Genomic DNA, 9,054 nt, shown 5'->3' on the forward strand with positions numbered 1-9,054 from the left:
TCCACACACCCAGCAAAATCAGAATCCGAATATCAAACCACCTTAAGATGATCAGACCTTCGATACATGAGCTTGTAATCTTTCATTCCTTGCAAGTGTCTTAGGACTTTCTTTGCAGCCTTCTAGTGAATCATTCCTAGAATACTTTGATATCTTCCGAGCATTCCAACTGCAAAGCTAATGTAAGGCCTTATGCACGTTTGAGCGTACATCAAGCTCCCAACAACAGATGCATAAGGTACATCCTTCTTTTGCCTCTGTTCCAGATCATTTTTAAGACATTGCATGAGACTAAACTTGACTCCTTTCTGAATTGGAACGGGTGATACTGAGCATTTGTCCATGTTAAATCTTTCTAAAACTTTATTTATATAACCTTTCTAAGACAAACCGACTAGTCCTTAGGACCGATCTCGAAATATTTCTATTCCGTTCACATACTTTGCCTCTCCCATATCTTTCATTTCAAAGTTTTTAGAGAGAAATTCTTTAATCTCATGTAACATACCAAGATCATTAGTTGCAAGCAAAATGTCATCTAGATACAGAATTAGGAATATAAACTTACTCCCACTAATCTTCATATATATACACCGATCAACAGTATTTTCTTTAAAGCCAAAGGAACCAATGGTATTATTTAACTTAAGATACCATTGTCGGGAAGCTTGTTTAAGTCCGTATGACTTCTTAAGTTTACACACCAAATTTTCTTTCCCTTCAACTGTAAAACCCAATGGTTGATTCATATAAGCATCTTCATCAAAATTCCCATTTAGAAAGGAGGTTTTCACATCCATTTGATGTAACTTTAAATCGTAATGAGCTACTAAAGCCATAATGATTCTAAAAGAATCTTGCTTAGAGACCGGTGAAAAGGTCTCTTTATAATCAATACCATCTTTCTGAGTAAAGCCTTTAGCAATAAGTCTGACCTTGTAACATTCAAGTTTACCACGAGAGTTTCATTTGGTTTTAAAAACCCATTTACATCCAACTCACTTGCAACCTTCTGGCAATTCTACAAGATCCCAAACTTCATTTTGTTCCATAGACTTTAACTCTTCTATCATGGCATCCATCCATTTATCAGAATTATCACAGCTAATGGCCTGTGAAGACAAAACTGGATCATCTTCAATTCCTAAGTCAAAATTTGACTTATGAAGATAAACCACATAATCATTTGAGAGAGCAGATATCTTTTCTCTTTAAGATCGCCTTAAAGCAACCTCTTGTGGTTTTTCTATAATAGGTTTACTTTGAATAGTGGGAGTTGTAATTTCCTTAATTTCCACATTTAATGGAATCATACTCCCACTAGTTTCATCATTCTCAATGAACCTAGCATTTCTAGTTTCAACTACTCTTGTGACATGATTAGGACAATAAAATATATACCTTTTCGATTTTTCTGGATAACCAATGAAATTACCACTAAGTGTTCTTGCATCTAGTTTCTTTTCTTGTGGATTATAAACCTTAATTTCTACCTAACAACCCCAAACATGCAAGTGTCACAAACTTGGTTTCTTGCCAATTCAAAGCTCAAATGGTGTCTTTGGAACTACCTTACCAGGAACACGGTTTAATACATACATGGTAGTTTTTAAAGCATACATCCAAAATGAATTGGGTAAACACTTTATACTTATCATGCTCCTAACCATATCTATCAAAGTCCTATTATGCCTTTCTGATACACCATTCTATTCTGGTGTACCTGGCATTGTGTATTGAGCACAAATACCACGTTTTTCAAGGAACTTAGCAAATGGACCAAGTAGTTGTCCAATTTCATTATACCTTCCATAATATTCACCTCCTCTATCAGATCTAACAATCTTCACCTTTTTTTTCTAATTGCCTTTTGATAGTTATGGTGCAACCTCAAGAGGAGGGTGAATTGGGTATTTAAAAATTTGTTACCTAGGTATACTGATTTTAACAACAATGTAATTTAGCCTAGGATTAGTCCATGCAATCATCAAAAACACATACACATGCAGTAAATGTAAATTGCGAAAATGTAACGAACACACACAATATGTTATCGGGGTTCGGCTAACAGTCAAAACAGTGCCTACGTCCCCGCCTTGGCCACGCCAGCACAAGGATTACCACTAAAATGCTCTATTAACCGGGTGGAGCAGTACCTATACAACCAAGTCAATTCAAGGGTCTCACCTCAACCGACACGCCATAACAGGATGGCGCACCTAGCTTTCCTAACCGGATCTAAGCCAATCTGGGACTATTCCACAGGGCTAGTCTCGCTCTTCAGGCCTGCGCCTAGAATACAACCAATGTGTATAAATTGTTTGTACACATAAATGCGCTTCAACACAAGCAGATGTATGCACCAATATAACTCAGTCAATAATTCAAACACGAATGATATGTAAATATGCTCAGTGCTCTAATGTGTGCTAAACACTCAATCACATATATATTTTCAATCCAGATCTAGAGTGTATATCTAAGCAAGATTTGAAACACACTATTTGAATATCACAAAATCATATCAAGGTTTCAAATATGCTAAGCAAGATAATCAAACAAACTCAATAGGATATTTCAATGTATAAAGTACAATGGAGTTGTTTGAAAGACTAGCTTTTGTAAAGGATTTTTGCACACAAAATTTAGGTTAGGTAACTCGCAACAATGATGCAAGAACCCAAACCCTTAAAGTTTTTCCATACTAGATTTAACAAATGAAATCGGTGGAAGAACTTTAGGCTATACTCTCAAGTAATATCAATTAATCAATATATCAAGAGAGAGTACAAGCTAGAGAGATTTAAACACAATAGCCTTATAGAGATACTCACAATGCTTAGAGAAAGAGAATGAGGAGTATGTGAGTGTTTTCAAGAAGTATTTGGCTAATATAGGGTTTTGAGATTTGAGAGAATTTTTGCCCTAATCAAGTTTGTTAATCCTTGTTAATTAAGATAAATGAACTGGTATATATAGGCAAGGAGGATTTTTTGACCGTTGGGGACACAATGGGTATAATTAGAATTTTCTAAAAGACCATGAAGAAAATTAACCTAGTTTACCCCATTTAAAAATTAGTAAAAATTATTTTAACCTGCAAGGTTCGGGTGCTCGGCCTGAGGTTCAGGTACCCGAACAGACACAGTCAAAAAACCAATTTTAAGAGGTTTAGGTGCCGAAGTTGAGGTTCGGTTGGCCGAATCAAAGTCAATAGCCAAATGTCCGAGGCTCAGGTGCACGAAGCTAAGTTCGGTTAACCTAACCAAGTTGCTCGATCACCTGAGCCTCTAATTGAACGTAAACAGACAGTCGCCCGAGTAGTTGAAAAGTGCTCTGAGGAGCACTCGGGTGCCCAAGGGAGATACGTTCAAAAGAGATTCAGTCACCCGAAGCTAAGTCAACATGTTGACTTTGATCGGTCGCCCGAGCCGCTTTACACGACATAGGTTCGGTTGCCCGAACCCTCTCAACCTTTTCAATTTAAGTCCATATTTTGACCAATTGTAATTCCCTTGATATGAAGATGATAATGGGGACTTTTGTGCATTTAGAGACCTAAGGACTTTCTATTTTACCAGGAAAAAATCCCTACAGTTTGTGTAGGTACCTAAAGTCCAACTGTGGTCATTTTGAGCATACCTACCTACCATGCATGATGCAAATTATTACAAACCATACAGGCGCACAGTTCATAATAAATTGCATCCCAGAATGAAAAAATAATCAAATGAATACAAAGTACAACACATATATCTTCATTCTTTGACACGAACACCTCACGTCATCATGATATGTCTTTCAATCCTAAAAAACGCATAAGGTGAACCTGCATGCAATTCTCTGTACAACCATCAGTACTAAGAGTATTTGTCATAATCAAAACTTGGTGTGACCGATGTGGTCAACAATCTCCCCCTTTTTGACGATGACAAATACCTTATGCAAAAGTGGGTTCAGTCAAGAAAGGCTCCCCCTAACTTTATGCATAAAGGTGATTAAAGTAATGAGTAATAAGAGATGTAAGCATAATTAAGCACAGTATTACCTACTTTTACCTCTTCTCCCCCTTTTGGCAACAGCAAAAATGGTTAAACAATAAAGCGCGAAGGCAAAGCACATCAATTAGAAACAAGAAGTATATTGGGAAGATTAAAAAATTTCTGCAACAAGCCATTTGAAAGTAGACTATTCCCAATCATAATTTTGTACCTAAGTAACCTATTTGGAGTTATAGTGAATAGTATATAGCATATTTCAATCAATTAACCCAAACAGAATATGCATCGAGGAAGTATAAGTAGCATGCAGCACGTCAACAATCTTAATGTTCTATACTCCCCCAATGTATGATTATGCAAGGATGAAGATTAATTTTTTTATTTGGTTTTCACTCATCATTTCAAAAATATTTTGAAGTTAATTTATCATAATTATCTTTGGTTTTCAAATCAAACAAGTATGCCCATAAGGTATAGGATGTTAAACATGTGAGAACAGTACCAATTGATAGAACAGTACCACTAGTTATAAGGACATATTATTAGTTTTGAAATGAACATGATATCAAATATAAATTTACCAAGTTGTACACATTGATACCAGTTGATATTATATTTTCCAAAAGATATAGCGGTGAATTGCAGGATATATGTATTTATATATTTATTTTCTCAGAGCCTAATGATTTTGAAATAAAGGACTCCCCTTAAGAATATGATATTTCTTTATAAATCAACTTGAGCAAAATTCACAAAATTTCTTAGAAACGTACTCAAGTTTTAAGGAGTTTAGCATTAAGAAAATGATATCAAGTTAAGTGCAAAGGTTTCAAAAATTTGGCAGCATTTTGTCTAAAGATGTAAACAATCCATAAGAACTGCCAACTTTCTAAATACGCACAACCAGCCCCAAGAAGTTTAATCAAATAATGCAAATGAGACAAGCGTAAGAATTTAGATTTTATGTATAGATCACATTTGCAAAGCACATCATCTCAATTATTTTGGGCAAATGTCTGCAGAAAATTCGATAGCATGCCTTCTGTAAACAGGACATTTCCCAAAATTGACCTGCAAAAAAATGATTCTCAAACAGGCAGTATTTCAAGAATAAGGCATGCGAGAACCTATAGTTTACCAGCAGACAATTCTCAACCACTATATCCGCCATGTAGGAGGCATTCTATACTAAGCATGTATTTTAACAGAGTAATCATTTAAACACAGACACATGCAAACCAAAGTACTGCATATATATATATATATATATATATATATATATATATCATAATCAAATAGGAGAGTCACCATATCATAGTATCTGTGTGTGTGTGTGTGTGGTGAATAGGAACAGACATATAAGCTGTTTTAAGTATAGGTACAGACCCAATAAAAGAAATGTATTTGAATAACATAGATGATAAAATATGAAGCTGTAGAATGACGGACTGGATCGGATCCTTATGAAGTGCTCCTAGGTCTCTCCATCGTCATGATCATCATCTCCCTCCTCCCCACTCAGCTCCATCTAGTCGTCCTCACTGATATCCTCATCATTCATCTCACGCAGTTGCTCACCAAGGATGTGGAAGTTAGCCCGCACCTCGGACCGGAAATTAGTGAACTCGTTGTAAAAGGAGTCAAGTCTAGCCTGAGAAGAAGATGCCTACTCAGTCATGGAGACTCGAAACTCCTGAAACGAGGAGGAGAGATCAGTGATGGCTTCCATGAATTTTCTAAAAGACCATTAAGAAAATTAACCCAGTTTACCCCATTTAAAAATCAATAAAAATTATTTTAACCCGCAAGGTTCGGGTGCCCGGCCTGAGGTTCGGGTGCCCAAACAGACATAGTCAAAAAACCAATTTTAAGAGGTTCAGGTGCCCGAGTTGAGGTTCAGTTGGCTGAATCAAAGTTAGTAGCCAAATGTCTGAGGTTCGGGTGCCCGAAGCTAAGTTCGGTTAACCAAACTAGGTAGCTTGGTCGCCCGAGCCTCTAATTGAACGTAAACAGACGGTCACCCGAGTAGTTGAAATGTGCTCTAAGGAGCACTTGGGTGCCTGAGGGAGATATGTTCAAAAGAGGTTTGGTCGCCTGAAGCTAAGTCAACATGTTGACTTTGATCAGTAACTTGAGCTGCTTTACACGGCATAGGTTTAGTCACCCGAACCCTCTCAACCTTTTCAATTTAAGTCCATATTTTGGCTAATTGTAATTCTCTTGATATGAAGATGATAATAGGGACTTTTGTGCATTTAGAGACCTAAGGACTTTCTATTTTATCGGGAAAAAATCCCTAGAGTTTGTGTAGGTACCAAAAGTCCAACTATGGTCATTTTGAGCATACCTACCTACCATGCATGATGCAAATTATTACAAGCCATACACGCGCACAGTTCATAATAAATTACATCTCAGAATGAAAAAATAATCAAATGAATACAAAGTACAACACATATATCTTCATTCTTCGGCATGAACACCTCACGCCATCATGATATGTCTTTCAGTCCTAAAGCGCGCACAAGGTGAACCTCCATGCAATTCTCAATACAACCATCAGTACCAAGAGTATTTGTCATAATCAAAACTGGGTGTGACCAATGTGGTCAACACCATTCAACTTCATTTACATAAATCTCCAAAGCATTTACCACTTGAGATTTATCATGTAGCAAGTAGACATATCCGTAACGTGAAAAATCATCGATAAAGGTGATGAAATATCTATCATTATTGAAGGTATTTACATCAAAGGGTCCACATATATCAGTGTGTATAATTTCTAGAAGCTGAGTGCTCTTTGTGGCTCCTTTCTTTGTGTGTTTTGTCTGCTTTCCTTTAATACAATCTACACAAATGTCAAATTCAGTGAAATCCAAATCTAGAAGTATTTCACTCTTTACTAATCTTTCTAATCATTCTTTGGAAATATGACCTAACCGTTTATGCCACAAGTAAGCAGATCGTTCATTCACTAAACTTCATTTAGTGCCAATACTATGATGTGAGGTTAAAAGTGTTTCAGCATAATGATTATCAAGTTTTAACTTATATAATCTATCACAGAACATACCACAACCAACCACACATGTATCCTTAAATCAACTGAAAAAACCTTTATTAAAATTACAAGTGTACCCAGAAACATCCAATTTAGATAATGAAACTAAATTCCTAGAAATACTAGGAACATAAAAGTCTCATATAAATCCAAACAATAACCAGTGTCTAGGATCCAAACTTTCCCCTTTCCATGTTTCTTTCCTTTCTTTTCAGCTCCTTGATTGTTCACATAATGAATAGAGTGAAATCCTTTATTATTCAGTCGTGTTTCCTCTTGAACTAGTATATTGTGCAACTCATGCACATTCCATTTATCTTTCATGATGTTATAGTTCATTTGAAACGGTCCATACTCAGTTGGTAATAAGTTTAAAATGAACTGAACAATAAAATTTTCATTCACATCCATTCCCAAAGTCTTAAGTTTTGCTGCAATATTTGTCATTTCAACAACATGCTCATACATAGTACATGAACCATCAAACTTCATGGTGGTTAACGTAGCAAGAGACTTATCTGCTGTTTGGGAACGCTCTCCCACAAACTTTAAAAACTCTTTAGCACTTTCAGTTTTTGGAATAGCTGTCTTGATGTTATTTGCAACACTCATTCGCATAAACATCAAACTTAACCTGTTTGATATTTACCAATTATTGTAATAGGTTATTTCTTCAACACTGCTAGAACCAGTAATAGCAGCAGGCTGATCACTTAAAAGTTCCAAATCAAGATCCAATACACCGAGGTGAAATTGAACTTGTTCACTCCAATCAGCAAAATTCAACCCATTGAACATTGGAACAGATGAAGATCCAATACACTGAGGTGAAATTGAACGTGTTCACTCCAATCAGCAAAATTCAACCCATTAAACATTGGAACAGATGAAACATGCAAGTGTAACGATCCAGACACAGGTACTTCAAAAATTAACCATACTTAATGTTTTGAATGAAACATTTATAATATCGCAAACATAAATATATTAATGTTTTCCTTTCAGAAAAACACTAATGTAAAGAGTTTTGAAATGATGCTAATTAAAATTTTAATTTTAACATTACTTTGATAACATTATATGCACTCATTATAAGTATCTATTATCTTTGGATAAATAATAATAATAATAATAATAATAATAATAATAATAATAATAATAATAATAATAATAATAATAATAATAATAATAATAATAATAATATTACTAAAATATTATCTTTATATTATAAGAACAATTAATCAACCTTTGGGTGATTCTTGATATCTTATAATAATTTAATATCATTCTAGCATCAAACATATGAGTACTTTACTTAATGATTTAATGACTTTGGTGATTAAAATCAAAATACGTATAACAATAAAATGTTAAAATATTGTGAGTAACGTAAACATGTTTATGAGTCAAGGCATTGGTTAAATTTTAGTTTATGAGTCAAGACATTGGTTAAATTTCACGATGCATGCTAATATGAGTCTATATAAGTATTTTGACAACATGTTTACTTAAATAAATACAATCATAATTTATTTGAGGCAATTTATTTATGTCATACATATACACTTCTAAATTCTAATTAGGCAGAAGGCATGTGTTGGGATCTTAGAGTTTTAGCCATTGAGAACTCCATGACCGTGGCACCACGCATGCATACAAAATGTGTTTTTGCTTGAACTGGCATTTCAATGTGCATGAGATGCATGTAAATGTTCTTTTGAATCATTAATATGAAGTTGAATAAAATATTAATTTTTTTCATATCATGGCGTTGCGTAGATCTTGTTCAAGACAATTAATCACGAGCTTATGATGAGCAACGTGACTCGTAAAAGATCCATAACTTAAAGCAAAACATGTCTTTCGTATTATAAAATCTTCCATTAAAGGATGAACATTTGATCATTAATTCATCAAAATCTCAAACTTTTAGTAATTTTTTTAATAAAAACTTCGAAAATAAACAAAATTTCCTTAAAATTGAAAAAT

This window comes from Malania oleifera, chromosome 6 (assembly GCF_029873635.1).
Source record: "Malania oleifera isolate guangnan ecotype guangnan chromosome 6, ASM2987363v1, whole genome shotgun sequence".
Taxonomy (NCBI): domain Eukaryota; kingdom Viridiplantae; phylum Streptophyta; class Magnoliopsida; order Santalales; family Ximeniaceae; genus Malania; species Malania oleifera.